We start from the raw sequence: 17,438 nt of genomic DNA, 5'->3' as shown, positions 1-17,438 counted from the left end.
TTTATGGAAACATACTGAAACAGTTGTAATACTGAAGACCAGAAGACTTGCCACCCACCTCAGCTGCCACGGTGCCAACCTATGCTGAGTCAGAAGTAAGTTTAGGAGAATCTCCCCCCAAAATTGCCTATAATTATTAGCCTTTGATGCCAAACTCTGTGGGAAAAAACTCCCAAGCCTTGGTGAGTGTGGCTGGAAGGGTTAGACCATGCATAAGGCTCATTATCTACTGCTGTTCCTTTGGCCAAAAGCCTAAATTAAATAAAGTTAAGTGGTTTACTTTCCCCCTTCCTTAAGGTGAGGAGAAGCTACAAAAAGAAATCCATGGAAAGAAGTGCCAAGAAAAAGCATGCATTACTCTCTAAGGCCTTGAAAGAGCAGACTAAAGACAACCACCCAAGGCCTGGAGTGAAGTGAGGAGCAGGATACCCATCATCAAGTGAGAAATAAGCTTCACCCCAAAGAGAATCTAAAGAGGAAAAGGAATGCACAGACTAGAAAGTTAAAAAAGATATTCTGTATTATGTAAAAGCTCCCATCCCTAGTATCACTGCTAGTTTCCTAGATTCAAGTACATATATATTTTTTTCCCCTGAGGACTCTAGAAGTTAGAGGCATTATTTTTTTTTTAAAGTATTTTTGTCTACCTCAATGCTTAATTATTCCCTAGAGCCAATGTATCTCTTTGTTCTTAGGGGTGTATTCTCATTGAAGAAGTTTAATTTACAATAGAATCCTGAAATATTTTAATACTACCTTCTTGCAACTGTTGTCTCCCAAAGAAATGTTTTGTTTTGTTTTAAATCTTACAAGTTAGGAACAGCTTTTTAAATGTAGAAATTTGTTCTCAAAGCTGCTGGAACTTTTCTTAGAGTAAGTCATCACCTTTATACCCGCTTTCTTTCTTACAGGAAGAAAACTAGTAGAGCACTTTAGCAATTAGAATTTGAAGGTAGTAGAGGAAATTCAGAATATACATGAGTATGTGCTTAATACCTGATCTTCTACTCAATGAGCGGTGCATTCAAGCTGAATCTGATGAAGTAAGGGCAAACTTCTAGTTTCATTAGAGGCATGAGTATCCAGATTCCTTGGTAAAGGGTGTGGTCATTAGCAGAGTAACCAAATGTTTCTGGCTCTCTGCTTTTAGGAACATGTAGAATAGTGCTTTTCCATCCCTTTAAAATTAGGTGAGGAAATATGACTTGTTTTTATAAATAGAATATGGGTAGAAGTAGTATGTGTCACTTCTTGGTAGAAACTTTTGAAGACAGTGTGTTACTTGGAATATTTTCTTGACCTTTCGAAATCAAGGTGAAGTTTTGGGGAGCTGAAACCCTGAGTTACTACAGTGAGTTATGCCCTTTTACCAATCTGCAAAGTACACACTGATTGAGCAAGAAATTTTTTGATTGTTTGGTAGGATCTTGTTGTTGTTGTTACTACAGTATAAACTAGTTTACTCTGATTACAACAGGGAGGGATTTAAAAGCTCTTCTCCATGCAACACTGAGACTGAATGGTAATGTAAACTATGGACTTTGGGTGACAATGATGTGTTAATGTAGGTTCAGTGATTGTAACAAATATACTACTCTGGTGGGGACGTTGATAAATGAGGAGGCTATGCATGTGTTGGGGGCAGGGGTTATATGGGAAATCTCTCTGCACCATCCCCTCAATTTTGCTATGCTCCTTAAACTGGTCTAAAAAAATGAAATATTATGAAAAATGTTCTCCAGTATCTAGCATCATGTTAGGTTGATGAAGTTATTGAAAGCAATCTCTATAGGACAAAGTGCTAGCTCTGGGCATCTATCTATGGTCAGCAATAAACCATGTTAGTGACCTTTCAGTTATTGACGCTCCACATCACACAATAGAGACAAAGGCATCTAAAAGAGTAAGAGACCAACTAGCTAATGAACCTCCTTGTAGTGGGACCAGCCTTGTTCCTGACTAAAACCCTTTATACTTGCGTTTTCCTGCTTGGAATGCACTTCCCCCAGATCTCCGCATGCCTGGCTCTTCATCTGTAATATATTAGTTCACATGTCACTCCTTGAGAGTAGATTTGTTGACCATACTACCTAAAATAGTCCTCTATTCTGTCACTGTCTATCACATAAAATCTTTTATTTTCTTTGTAGCTCTTGAACCATGTAAGGTATTTCTATATATGTTTGTTTAGTGGCTTATTGGCTATAAGACATCTGCCAATAGAATGGAGTCTCCATGATTGCAAAGATGCAGTCTCTCTGGTTCATTACTGTGTTCCCAGCTCAAAGAACATTGACTGGCATAAAATAGGTTGTCATATTTTTTTTTTGTTTGTTTGAATGAGTAATTAGACATCTCCAGTCGAATCAGATTAAGAGGGAATGGACTCGCCCTCACTCTTTAAATAACTAAAACAAACTGGACACAATATAAGAATAGTTTTATTAGACTACAGTCATCACTGGACAGTAATCCCTGAGGGCAAGGAAATAAATGAGGTAAGCCCTACCAGTTCCCAGCTTACTACATGGAGAGAGTTTCTAAGCCATACAGTAGGGAGGAGGAACCCAGGTGGGGCCCAGCAGTCACCCTGAATTGAAGAAATAGAGGCTGGAATCCAATGAGTCCAACCCATCTGGAGTCCACAGGGCAGAGTACTGAAAGGAATGGGCTGTAGAGTGAGAAAGCTCTGAAGATCTGCAGATGGTTCATACTAGTTTCCATCTGAGGACTCATCAGAGGACATGGTAAGGAAACTACCAATGCCAGGGAAAGAATCACTTAAAAGAGCAAGGCGAACAATCCCCAAGGCTCAGGCATGGCCAGGGACATTTATATTTCTGCAAGTCAGGGTGGGAAAATCCTGTAACCTACTGGGCATCAGGTAGAGTATGCAGAAGGACCTTAGTAGTGGGGAAAAATCATCCTTAGACTAAAGACTCTTCTGATTCTTCCCAAGAAAGCTTAAAAACAAGGAACAAAAAAGCCCAAACTTCTTCCAAATATCTGTGTTCCAGAACAAATGTCAAGAATAGTTAAAAACATACCCAACAAGATAACAATTAAAAATTCCTGACATACAATCAAAATTACCAGGCATGCACAGAAGCAGTAATCCACAACGCATAGCGAGAGGAAAAACAATCAATTAAAACCAATCTAGAAATAATGCAGATGAAAGACATAGTAGACAGGGTATTAAACTACATTATTTTATATTTTCAAGAACGTTTGTAAAAACTTAAGCATGTTAAGGAGAGCTAAGGAAGATACAAAAAAGACCCAAAATGAACTTCTATGGATGAAACCTATAGTATCCGAGATAAAAGAATACACTACATGGGATTAATAGCATATGTGATGCTACAGAAGAAAAGATTAATGTAATCATCCCTTAGTACCTGTAGGGAATTGTTTCCAGGAGCCTCCACAGATACAAAATCTGCCATGCTCAAGTCCCTTATATAAAACAAAGTCTTAAAATGAATACAGTTGGCCCTCTGTATTTAGGGGTTTCACAGCCACAGATTCAACCAACCACTGAATCCGTGGAATCAGTGCTTGGTTGCCTCTGCGGGTGTGAAACTCGTCGATACTGAGGGCAGACTGTACTTGGAGACTTAGTAATAGAGATAATCTAAAAAGCAGAAAATAACCCCTGAAAGACAAAAGGATGCAGTGAGACGTGGGACACCGTTAAAGTAGCAAGCTGCCTAATAGGGAAATTGAGGTCATCAAAATAGAGGGGATGGAGATGGAAAACCTATGAAGAAATATAAGAAATGATAAAATTTTTCCACTTTGATGAAAATAATAAATTCAAGATTCAAGAAGCCTAGTGAAACCTAAGCAATAGAAATCTGAAGAAGAAAAAAAAAATCTGAATGTAGCCAAAGTAAAAATAACCATTATGTATAGAGGGACAATAGTAGTTGATTTTTTTTTTTTTTTGGAAACAATGAAGGCAAGAAGACAGTGGGCCAGATCCTCTTTCAGATGTACAAAAGCTGAAAAACTTCATCCCCAGCAGCTCCCAAATATGTTAAAGGAAGTTCTTCCAGCAGGAGGAAAATAATACCAGATGGGAATCTGTAACTGCACAAATGAAGGAAGAGCACTGGGAATGGTAATTATATGTAGGCAAATATAAATGCTTTTCTTATTTTTAAGTCCTATTAAAAGATCATTTGACTCTTTTGAAATAATATCAATTTATTGTTGAGTCTATAATGAATGTGAAAGCAAAATGTATGACAATAATAGCACAAAGTCCAGGAGAGGGGAAATTAATGTATAACCTTGTATATTTATGGTGTACATGAAATGGGATACTACTACTTGATGGTAGGCTATGATAATTTAAGGTATATACTATAAATCCTAAAGCAATGTGCCCCCGCAAAAGAAAGAAAGACAATAAAACAAATAAGTATAGAAAGTAAACCAACAAACAAATAATGCAAAATGGAATTTTTAAAAATATTCAATCCAGAAGAAGGTGAAAAAAGAAGTAAATGGAAACAAAGAACAGAAGAAACATGTAAAGCAGAAGTGGCAAGATAGTGGATTTTAATCAGACTTTATTCATAATCCCAATAAATTTAAATGGTTCAACCATTCCTAATTAACAGTCAGATGTTGTCAGACTGGGTAAAAAAAAAGCAAGACCCAACTATATCTTGCCTCTAAAAGAAACCTGCATTAAACATAAGGACACAAATAGGTCAAATGTAAAAGGATGCAAAAAGAGATGTGCTGCTAACATTAACCCAAAGAAAGCTGCAGTGGCTATATTGATGTCAGATAAAGTAGATTTTATTAAAAAAAGGAATATTACCAGGGACAAAGGGATCATTTCATAACTATAAAGGGTTAATTCATCAGAGGACTTATTAAATTTTCAATATCTGTGTACCTAGTAATGGAGCTTCAGAATACACAAAGTAAAAACAGGTATAGATAATAAATAAATCCATAATTACAATGAAGAATTAAAAATAATAGAATAAGTAGACAGAAAAACAGTATAAACTGAAAACAGATAAACTGAACAGCATTATCACACCAATTGTTCCTAATTCATTCAGCAACAGCAGAAAATGCATTATTTTTAAGAGCACATAGAACATTTGCCAAATTAGGCCATAAAACAAGTTTATCAATGTAACAGGATGCAAATCAAACAAAGACTGTTTTCTGATCACAATGGAATTAATTAATAATAGAAATCAGTAACAGAAAGATATCTGGAAAATCCCCAAATGATTGTAGACTAAATAACACACTTATAAATAAACCACAGGTTAGAGAAGAAATCAAAAGCAAAATTAAAAACTATTTTTAACAGAATGAAAATGAAAACACACATATCAGAATTTGTGAAATGCAGCCTAAGGCGATTTTAGAGGCCAATTTATTACAGTAAATGCTTGCATTAGAAAAGAATGATCTCAAATCAATGGCCTACAGTTCTATTTTAAGAAAGTAGAAAAGAGCCAATGGAATCCAAAGAAGATATATATAAAAAAGAAATAATAAAGATAAGAGCAGAAATCAGTGAAATAAAAAAAGAGAGAAAATCAATTAAACAAAAAACTGGCTCTTTGAGAGAGTCAATAAAATCGATAGACCTCTAGCCAAACTGATAAAAAAAAGTGAATGCACAAATTTTCAATATCAGGAATGAGAGGGAGAGAATCACTATAACTCAAACAGATATTAAAACAATAATAAGGAATTGTTATGAATTAGTGAATAACTAATAAAGTGATAATTTAATTGCACCACAAATAGCAAGCATCTATACATAGGCTATCTTTAGTTTATTTAAGGCTGAAGTTGAAAGGGAGAACCAGGATCAATTATATGATATTTTAAGTCCCTGAGTTATGTCTGGCATATTTTCATCAATAATAACAGCAAAAAATTATCTAGTACCTGAGGCTTGGAGGGAGCTGTGTTAGGCTCTCTCTGGGGGACAAAAAGACAAAAAGAGTTCCTTTGAAGTTGTATACTATGTATATAAAATAGTAAAGCACCAAGTGTTAAGTGATATGGGTCAATTAAGTTACTCTTTGGATTGATGTGAGGGAGTAATTATAAAGGTCCAGGAAGACCTTTGGGAGAAATTGATCCAAATGGCGCAACATTTATGCTAGATTTATCTAAGCTTGCAATTTCTGGATATAAACAAGAAGGCTAAATAATTTGAGAAATAAAATGATGCCCAACCCTTAATAACTGATTAAAACCCTTTAAATAAATGATCCAAGCTAATTTCAAAGCATAATTAATAAAAGTGTCAAGAGATGGAATAATAGAATGTAATCAATAATAGAATGTAATCTTTTAGGCCAATAAGCTAAATCAGAACATTTGGATTGCAGGCAAACCAATTTTATAATAAGGCAAGGAGGGAACAAATCCTAAACTAAGTTCCTGTTCTTATGCTTATGTCATAGCATAGGATGTAGGGAGCAAAGAAAAACATGGTGACAGGCTGTAAAGTCGTCTGTGTTTAAAAGGAACACAGACATCTAAATTTTCACCTAAGAATTCTAAGAGGAATTTACTCTTACTAATTCTGGTGAGATATTTCCTACTCAATAATGACGCCCAAGAAATAAAACATATGCATATTAAAGTCATACATTTATCTACTACTATTCATGGTAGCTGTTGACTCACTATCCTGGACCAACTCTGGAAATTTAGAATTTTCCAATAATGCAGATTAAGGTGCATTTCTTCCCCCTTTATCCAAACATACTGTCCAGAAGTCCCAGATTACCTGGGCACATTTTAAAAGTTGAGGTATTCTAATGCTAACATCTTCTACTAGAAAAGCCTTTTCTGGCCGTGGGAAGGGAAATGGTCACAGGCGACCTGTTCTCCTGGAATTCATATATACTATGTGTCAGTTCTCTGTAAGACACCACTTTTCAGGTTAGAACTAGGGACTGTTGCTGATACTCAGCTCTCCCAGAATGAGGAAGGAGACATGTTTAATTTTAAACAGAAATCAGATTTCAAAGAAACTGTTTTTCAGTGTTAGCACAAATATTATTCAACCTACTGTAGATTGGCAGGCTGCTGGAGGAAGAGTAACGGGCACCCTGGTGATCTGTTTGATTGTATATCTCGCTCGTTTTTATCTAACACATTTCTTCAAGACACCCAGAGGGGATGGATATGTAACTGATGCCCTGTGGTTGCTGGAGGAGGTTACTGAAAGGGCATGACCGCCAGTTGACCCAGGCATTCCGAGGCTTTTCACCTGCCCCTGACCTGGGAGTGTTCATTCTGCCCACTGTTCCCATAGCCAGAGCCACTTTGAGGATGTAGCCTTGAGAGAGTAAGATATTGAGACCGTCTGGACCGGATATGTGACTGAACCCAGTTAAGGCGTCTATATAAACTCTTAAGATTCGGACCGTCCCTGCGAAAATCTACTCTTGCAGCCTCCCTAGACGGACCTTGTAAGTAAGTCCCCATGCTTATTAAAGTCGCCACCTACCAATGGGGAATGATCTGCTTTTCTTTAGATCTCTCCTTGCCCTCTGTGGTCAGGACCTGTTTCAGGTTTCACCCGGAGAACTCCTGAGATGTTGAGTCAACAGGGGTCACATTCTTGGTATTCCTTTTCCTTGGCAAAGTATTGATTACATAACCATTATTTGATGAAATTCAGTATATCCAAACACCTATTTTAATTAATTAATTTATTTATTTATTTTTGGCGGTGTTGGGTCTTCGTTTCTGTGCGAGGGCTTTCTCAAGTTGCGGCGAGCGGGGGCCACTCTTCATCGCGGTGCGCGGGCCTCTCACTATCGCGTCCTCTCTTGTTGCGGAGCACAGGCTCCAGAGGCGCAGGCTCAGTAATTGTGGCTCACGGGCCCAGCCGCTCCGCGGCATGTGGGATCTTCCCAGACCAGGGCTCGAACCCGTGTCCCCTGCATTGGCAGGCGGATTCCTAACCACTGCGCCACCAGGGAAGCCCCAGACACCTATTTTAAAATGATAATCTGAGTTGCAATAATAATCTGCTATAATCTGTCATAGAATTGCTGATTTAGGAACTATCCTTGTTTCCTTGGGTCTTTCTTTTGGCATTGTTAAGCATTTACATTTTAGTGCTAGGTGGTTCTGTTGGCTTCAAAGGAGGTCTTGATGGGGAAGTAGTAAACTGCCATCAGATTTTCTTTCTAAATATTCTGTTTGATTCAAAGTCATCTCAGACAATTAATCAAGAAAATGATTTTTCTGTTTTACTGAGTCTTGAACTCATGGATAACTTCATGAATGTATGTGTGTATAATAAATGTTAAAAGTCATCTAATATTACTCAACTATAGGTTTACAAAAACAATATTGAAACAGCTATTTGTAAAAGTAAATTTGAAAACCAATCAGTCAACATCAAAAGGATTGATTAAATGATTCCATCTGTTTTACCTTGTAGCCCACAAAGACAGGGCTAACATAGTAAGAAACAAACATACTTTATTTATAATACATATGTAGTGCTAGTGCTAATACATATGGAGATCATTTATTATGTGTCAGGAAATATGCAAAGCACATTATAAATATTAGTTCATTTCCAGTCCTCCCAATAATCCTATTAGGTATGTATTAATGTCCTGATTGCAAGTGAAAGGAGAAAGAAAAGAAAGAGGCTTGCAGAGACTAAGTACCTGGTATAAGGCAGAACTGAAATTTGAACCCAGGTCTGTCTGGATTTCAGTGCTCAAGGTTTTAACACTCCTTTATTGGCATTTGGGCCAATTAGGGCTGGGATTTGGTAGGTACTAATTAACTGCATTAGATAAATAAAGGCCAAGATGATATGCTGGGTTTTAAAAATCTTTCACATATTAATATAGGTGGAATTAATGAAGACCAATAAAAATTCTTTATATATTTTGCCTATGTGACACTGTTTATTAATAATGTTCAACTCCCAAACATGAATAATTCCTTTAAACTTATTTTTATAGATATGATCAAGATGAAACAGAATTATTGCTTTAAAATGGAAACTTTAAACATTTTATGTATGAATTTTAATCACTTAATTTACTTCCTCTCATTTATCTGTTTTGTGGTTTAATCTAGTAGTTGTCCTGTTACAACCTAGACAATATTTAAATACTGTATTTTATAGAATCAAAAATCATAACTCCTAGAAATAACGTTAGATGGAAATCTAATGTTAGTGGTGTAGTATTTTTATTCCAATATCAATAACAGATCATCTACTGGAGTTATGGAAAATAGTGATTTGAGAGGGACATTTGGAAAAAACAAAAGGCAAGTTGTTCTCCAAGTTATTTGCACCTTTAAATTTTACAAAACTTTAGTGTTTCAGATTAATGTTATACATTTTATTAAAATCTGTGTTTACTAAATTAGATTAAAATGCTTGCAATTGGTAGAATTCTTTTACTTGCATCTGCCTTTGTGACATCTAATGGCAATATCTGGTATTACAGTGCTCCATAATTCACACTTATCTGCCTTCTCCAACTGTCCAATGCTTACTTATTCAGATGATACTACTTTAATTCAATTTCAGGAACTCAGTGAGTATCCTTGTCTAAAGAAGAGGTACTTTAATATGAGACCCAATTATAGAAGAGGAAAAGTTAGCCTTCCAGAGTCTGAGGAATTATTCGCTTAGCATATTTGCATATATTTTCTTTCATGGCCTAGTAATAAAAGAGATATATGACTTTTTTTTTCCTGAAAATTCCATGTAAGAGTGTTATGTATGGTAATACTGTTGACAGTTGTCAACCAATCCCCATAGTGACATAATGCCACTCAGACATACTCTACAATTTTATAGTTATATGATAAAAGCTGTGCCTTAGAGGAAAACTGTGAAAGAATAGAGTCTAAATCCATATTAAAAATGACTGAACTGTACCTAGATCCCTGCATACATTGGGTAAAGGGGTAGGAAGCAAAATGCATGAGCAAACTTTTTATATTACCAGGAATCCATTTATCCACAGTCCCATCAGTCAAATTCAGATCCTTGTTGCCACCTCCAAGATTTATAGGTTGTAGCTGGTTTTTGAAATTGCTTTGTATTTCCATTTAACAGCCAGGGTAGCGGCACGTTAAAATTTTGCCTTGGTCTTCTTGGAGCTTATTTATAAAGCTAATTTGTCTCGCTGGACATTTTTTTCTCTCTCTCTCTCTCTCTCTCTCTCATTCAAATGCCAGCTCTAGGCTTCTACACTATTAACACCGCCCACCCCACCCCCGCTTTTTTTATCCCAAACAAAATACTGTCATAGACAATGCCATTGCAGGACAGTGATGATTCCGATGATATAGCCCTCCCAGGCAGGGTACAAACCATCTCGCCTTCTGGCCGGTGATGGATTCGCTGCTGTCCCTGCAGACATCCAGGCACACACATAGAGCACTGGGAAGTACACATTGACGGTACTGCTCGCCGACCGCCTCGAAGAAACTGTAGCTAACCACCTTATTAGTATTCTTGCCTCCACCGTGTCTCACTTGCAGCAGCGCAGGGCTGAGTAAAATGCAGTAGAGCAGGGACAGACACAGCTCTGGCAGTCCTCTCAGTGCAGGCTGCCGAATGTTGGGGGTGGAGGATGCAGCACATCAAGATGAATAACCTTGCCGTAATCCGGGGCACCCAGCAAGCAGACACCTCTGCTGACTGACCCGCTCCTGGCTTGATGAATCTGCCTGGGGGAGAGGGATCCGGAAGCTACCTGGTCCTGGGGGGCCCCCCATTGATTTTGGATGCTCTTTTGATCCTACACCGATCTGGGAAGGTAACAGTGAGCCGTACCATCTGCAGCACTCAGCAGCTATTGGAGGTTACTACTGACAGTTTCATCACACGGGTTTGTGTGAGTGTCTGCGTGTTTGTGAGTGTTTGTGAGTGTGGGTGCCTGCTTTTGCGTGAAAGAGAACGTGTGAGTGTCCAAGAGTGTGTGTGTTTGTGTGACAGCCAAAGCAGGTATATCGTACTGTAGGTTTCAACAGCGTGAAAATTTTCTCTGGGTACTTGGGCTCCCGGCCCAAAGCCCCTCAGCTTTCACCACCCCCTTCCTTCCCCACTCCCTCCTTCTTTTTGCCTTTGATGAGTTTTTGGCTTACTTTTTGTCGGAGTCTCTTGGACACGTTTTTTGCTGGTGCTGGAAGATCAGATCCATGGAACCTTTGAAAACTGATTATTTTTCTCCTGTGTGACTTTAAAAAGAAGAAGAAGAAAAGAAAAGAAAGTAGTGCAAGAAAAATAGAGGATTTTAAATTTTCATGGTGAACTTTGAGGATCCGTAAAGAAGGTAAGTCATGGGACTACTTAGATCCTGGTTCTTGCTTTCCTGTAATGTTTGTGTTTTCCTGTTTGTTTTCGGAAAGCCACAGGCAGTTTAGAAGCACAGTTTTAGAGATTGTAATGCTCAGAAGAACTCAGTGTGTGACATTTTGGGGCTGTTTTCATGCCATGGGGATTATTTCCATTTGTATAACCATCCCCCCATCCTTCCTCCCATTTTTGCACATTTTATTCATCTAGTATTTACACAGTGAATTCTGCATTTATGAAATTTAGAAAAAATTAATTCCAGGCTTCTCCCTCCTTGAAATACTCTTTAAATTTGGGGGGAAAAATCAGAAAAGCTACTGGCAGGGGCTCTGAGTTAGAGGTAAAAGTGTGTCTGCTCAGAGACCCAGGGTGGGAGTCGGGGGTGCATCCGGACTTTTATGATAACTTAATAGCAGACTTTTTTTTTCCATAGCACTTATTTTTTTCCTGAATAGTTAAATCTGGTCTTGGAGTGGCGAATGTGTGGAGTACAGAAAAGCTGTTTCAGGAGCTCTTAATTGGAGCAAATGAGAACAAAGTGGAAATTGTTTAGTATTTTGAACCTCTCTTTTTTTCACTGATTCTCTTGCTAGTGCATCTCATTAACCTTTCTGGATGCAGTGTCGCCTGATTAAGACTAGTGTCTCACATTTTGGAACATCCCCTTACCCTACGTGGTCCCTAGAGGAGGGAGGGTGGCTGCAAATTGCTCTTAATCGTCTACTCTTGGCTGTAAAAGCAAGCAGGCAGCATCAGGAATTCAGGTGACTTTAGTCAAACATCTTGCCTAACTCCGTCCTTTAGTGTTTCCTAAAGCACAGTGGTTAGCTGTGCTTTTTTCTTCTTTTTCTTTTTTTTTGTTTTCCTTTCCCTTTCCTTCAAAGCAAAACGTAGATAGTAGTTTACCTGTTTCCATTCTGAGGTTATTTAATTAAAGCAAAACACCATTTCATTGTGATAGCATCTGTGTTCCTGTATCTGCGAGTATTTTTATCTCTGCATTGGCACCCCTTAGCTTCTCCCAAGAAGTGAGAATCACTCGTAAATATACTTCTAAAATGCTGAGACCCCAAGTGAAAGCAATAGAGCTTTAGTCAAAGCATATGGATGGCTTCTTCTAAAAGGAGTAGTGATATTTTATGGACTGTTAGCCAACTCGAACTGTTACTGTGAACATATTCATGGAAGAAATGACAGGTATGTTAACTAGGTGGGGGGGGGGCATGCATAAGTGTTTCTTAGGATGTCTGTGTATAGATAGAGAGATGTTACAAATTGTAACATGAAAGATTTTATTCAGAGACAGTTGACTGGGTCAAAGATTTATGAGAGCCAAGTTGAGAGATGTCAAAGATCATATTCAAAACAATAATATTATTTCTTTTTTCTTTAAAAGGAGTTTTTTGAAAATCCTGAACTAAAAAGATAAAAAATACTTAAACGTGAGATTCGACTCTGGTATTGCCATAGGCTCTCCCTGCCATCTATTTGTTGTTTTCTGCATAATGATATTAGTGAAACAGTTAAAGGCGGGCAGCTGTTAAAAGATCCCTCCCCCTTTTCATCCTGTAACTGATACTTACTCCACACTGTCCTCTTGGTTAAAAAAAAAACAAAAAACAACAACAAACCTATGGGTAAACTCTTTCTGGTCAGTATAATTTATGATGTGTCTTTCTTGTCAACTATTTCTGCTCAGGATATTTTCATCTGTTACTCATAGATTCCAGTTACATTTCCCTTATCAAGAGAGGGGATTTTATCATTTATAAATGACTTGAACATAGGAGAAACCCCCAATAAAATTTCATTTTCTTTGTGGAGAAAACAACCTGGGACTCATGAAGCCTGAAGGCAAATGCAATATATAAACAAGAAACAGAAAGTTTACTGTTCTAGGGAGAGAGCAGAGCCCTGATGCTGCAAGTGCCAGTGGGTTATGTCCGGGGATTGGAGGTTGCCCAGCTCTGCCTGGGCTATCACCTTTCTTTAGGTTGGTCAGCTCTTCGCTAGCCTGCAGCTCTTGATATAACCAGTGCCAGGTACAGAGGCCAGTATTTGACGTCATCTATTTTGTGTTAGGGCAGTTCTGCACAGAGAGAAGCCCTCTGAAAATGCCTTTCTGGAAGTTGGCAAATTAGTGCCTCTTTTGATTGAGGGTATTTCATTTTGACTGTTCCTCCTCCCATTCACATTCTCACCCAGCGTGGGTATATTTAGACTTGTGGTGTTGGTAAATATTAATTGCATAGATTATTCACAACACCATCTTTAAAAAAATAATAAAGATAACATCTTGGCTTTTGTGTATTTGAGATTTAATCATTGTAATCAGTGAATCTTCTAGCCATAGCAACACTTTCATTATCACTTACTTTAGGCTAATAATAGAAGTGGGGTACGTGCCAGCTCAGGATTTTCTGATTACAGCTCATGCAGTGAGCAAAGCAGCTCCCGGGCACCTCAAGTTTTCCTGATGCTGCTTGGGCAACTGTAACTTTGTATCTTTATTATCAGCTTGGGTCAGAGCAGTGGTAAACAGCTTCCAATCAGGACTGGCTCCAGATCCATGGCTTTCTTTTGTCTTTTCCCGCTTTGTTTTGTGATAGAGAGTGTTTCACAGTTTAACAGGGTTGGGTTTTTTTTTTTTTTTTTTTGCTTAGCGAGTTCAGAAAAGAAAGGAAAAGGAAGGGAGCTTTCCATCTCAGTAGAAGTAATGTGTCAGAGTTGCCAAAGAAAAGGCTGAAGTTCCCTAGAGGAAATAGATGCAGGGTTATATTTTTAAAAAACGAATTGGTAAAGGGTTGCCTTGAGTTTATTTGGGGAGAATAAAGGAAATTCCAATTCCTTCTCTATTTAGTTCCAGTCAGTTGGCCAGCCTTTCTGTGGGTCTTTGCTCAAGTAAGCCAACCCATGCCCAACATTCTCCAGAGTGCTTCTGTGTTTTTAAGACCCAGGGCACTTAACACATGAATGGCTCTTTCCTTCTGTAACAAACAGAGCTGACAGCTGGAAAGTCAGCTACTGAGAACCTTTAAAGGAAGCCAGAAAGATCACCCAGTAAGTTAAAGAGCAAAAAGGGGCTCTTGGAGCTCTGGCCCGGGAGGTGGGTGGGGACCCAGCCGACTAAACTTGAAGTTTTGATTGCTGAGTCATTACAACAGCCTGGAGCTGTGTGTTAGCTCCACGAACTGATGCTGATATTGGGGCTAATGCTAATAGGCAATAGCATCAGCTCACAGCAGAAGATGCCAACTTTTGGGATGAAAGAGATGCACCCTCTGATGACAGATGTGTTTGTGTGTTCTTGTGTTGTTTTCATCACTTAAAAACAACCTCTCAGGGTCCCCCAATAAATTACAAAAGAAAAGATGGATTCACTGAAGTGCAAATAGGACAGGGGCTTTGCAATTGACTAAATCAATTCACTCAATTATCTGCATTGCCACTGGGGACTCAGTAATCACAGCTAAGATGGGGCGGGGGGTGGAGAATGGGGGCTGGAGTTAAAATCAGGAGATGGAAACCCTGGACTGAGAAACAGAAGGTGTCAGTCAATCCTTGACAGGGCTGCTTAATGGTCAGTAAGTCGCTCAAGGTCTCAGAACCCCAATTTCCTTCTATATGATTTGGAAAAAAGCATTCTTAACTCATAATGTTGTCATGAAGATTATGAAATATTGCAAAATAAAATGATCTGTAATTATATACTGCTATAGAAATGTAAAGTACTATAGTAACGATAATTTCATACATGGTTCAAGACTCTACAAAATAGCGTCACCAATATAATTTTAAATTAAATTGATTAAGCAGCAGCACTGGTCTTTTCTTCATGACGGTAATCAATACTTGCATTGTTATAATTTGGGTGTTTCTCGTGTGTTGACTATACCTCTTCTCAGTAATTTCTATGGTATATTCTTAGTTACTTGTGGATTTGTGTGTGTGTGTGCACGCACATGTGCATGTGTGCATGTACGCATGTGCAGGTAATTGACCAAATTATAGGAGGTACAATTTTAGATTCATAAAAATTAGAAAATGTGTGATAACCTGAATCCATTGGCACTGGGTATCCAGAAAGGACAAGAAAGACTTGCACGCTCTAGGCTTTTCTGTAGGAATACACAGATCCTTACAAGGTTTGTGGGCTTCAGAAAACTCTAGTCCTCAAAGATGCTATTGACTAGAATTTGAGTTACGCTTGGAACTTGTATCAGTAGGGTATTTTTTTGTAGTAACAGCATAGGTCATGATGATTGTCACACTGAGTTACATTTGGGGGGTAGATAGACCAGGATTAAAAGGCTGAGTTGGAATCATGATGGCAAGAGAACGTGGTAGTGATGAGAACTGGCTTTGGAGATGGACAGACTTGGGGTCAGATACCTAATCTCTTAGAAACTCAGCTATCTAATCTGTAAAAGAGGGACGGTCAGTCATTCAGAGGGCATTTGTGATGAATGAATAAATGATTGTATAATATAGTCCTTGGTAAAACCCTTGACACGCAATTGGAGCTCTACAGGTAGTTCATGTATACAGTCTCTTTCCTCTTTGTCTGGCTTAAAAATTAGAAAGACCACACTAATTCAGTGTATTTATGTAAGTGATGCAGGTGGGCAAAAGCCCCAAATATAATCTGAGAGCTAAGTAAAACTAGAGAGGGAAAGCTAGATTTCTGTAAATCAGCTCATTTCATATACCATGGTTTCATCAGATCCTTTCTTGGAACAAACAAAGTGCCCTTTCCAGATGTCACCTCACTTATGCTTACAACTTCTGAAATGATACTGAATGTAAGTAGTGAGAATCGTGTGCACCCACCCATATGTGGTTGCAGAAGCACAGTTCTAGATGTCAGCAAGTGGCGTTAACATTGCTCTTTATCTAACATCTAGTTTTGTTCTCAGTCCGTGAAAGGATGCATATTTATTAAACACCTACCCGGTACCAGCACTGTGATCCTTGCTGTGGGGAATGTAGAAGGACGCTCCTGCTCCTGTCTCTTTGCTGCAATTCCTGCATTTGGACAGGGCATACTGCAGTCTTCAAGGCTGCCTCCTAGAATTTGGACTTGATAGTTAAACAGAATCAAGATTCCCCTGCCAGAGTCTGACCTCTGTGGGGCCGTGTCATTGTATATGACCTTTATTTAGTTCAAGAACATATTGCAAAAGATGTAAAAATCCTTGTTCCTATTAATGTAGCTGAGCTGAGCTGTCAGTGATGAGTCCAATTCTGCTTTGCTAACTCTGCACGGCTGGTACCACTTGACCCAGGTATTTCTGTTCTGCCAAGTCAGCCTTTCCCTGTGCATGAAAGGAGCAGGGTTTTGTCCTTCAGATTGTGGGTTCTTTTTATCCTTATATGAATGGATGAAGTCTATTTTATGGCTTGCTGAGAAGGAAGACAACATCCACGCTTCCTGGATTTTAAGGTCCCATTCCTTACAATCCAAATCTCATACAGTGAGAAAGAGAAGAGGGACATCAATTTGTCAAAATAACAAACACAAGTTCACTGGCCTCTATCAGAGCCTCAAGCATCAGGATTCATGTTTAGAGTACTGCACGGAACTAAGGAAATTTCCTGTGCAATATACTGCAGATTACATTGCCAGCACACATCTAGAAAGTACAATAAATTATAATTAATTCTGTCATATATTCAACAAATGTATTCTATGTGCCAGGCACTATTCTAAGTAGGTTAGATTTTTTACTTATACTCTCAAAAAATCGATAAGGTGATATTATTATTCTTATATTACAGATAAGGTGAAAAGTGATTCACTTTTTTGCCACAAATACCTATTCACTGCAGAGCCCATGTATATTCTTCTCTGCCATGTTTTGTTGTTTAGGTTGCAAACCCAATGCTTCTTCACATAAATCCCTGAATATAGACAGGGCAGAGCAAGCTTTCTCTAAATGCAAATCAAATAATCTTGTTCCCATTATAAACTCACTCTGTCAGTGGAAAGATGTGGTCTCAGTGTCTCTAAGGGACCTCTGAAGGGCCATTTCCCTGAACCAGTGGGTCCCTGATAAAGTACATCGTCAGTGCCACGTTTTTG

The sequence above is a fragment of the Eubalaena glacialis genome, chromosome 10 (assembly GCF_028564815.1).
Source record: "Eubalaena glacialis isolate mEubGla1 chromosome 10, mEubGla1.1.hap2.+ XY, whole genome shotgun sequence".
NCBI lineage: Eukaryota > Metazoa > Chordata > Mammalia > Artiodactyla > Balaenidae > Eubalaena > Eubalaena glacialis.
This window is presented reverse-complemented; position numbering follows the sequence as displayed.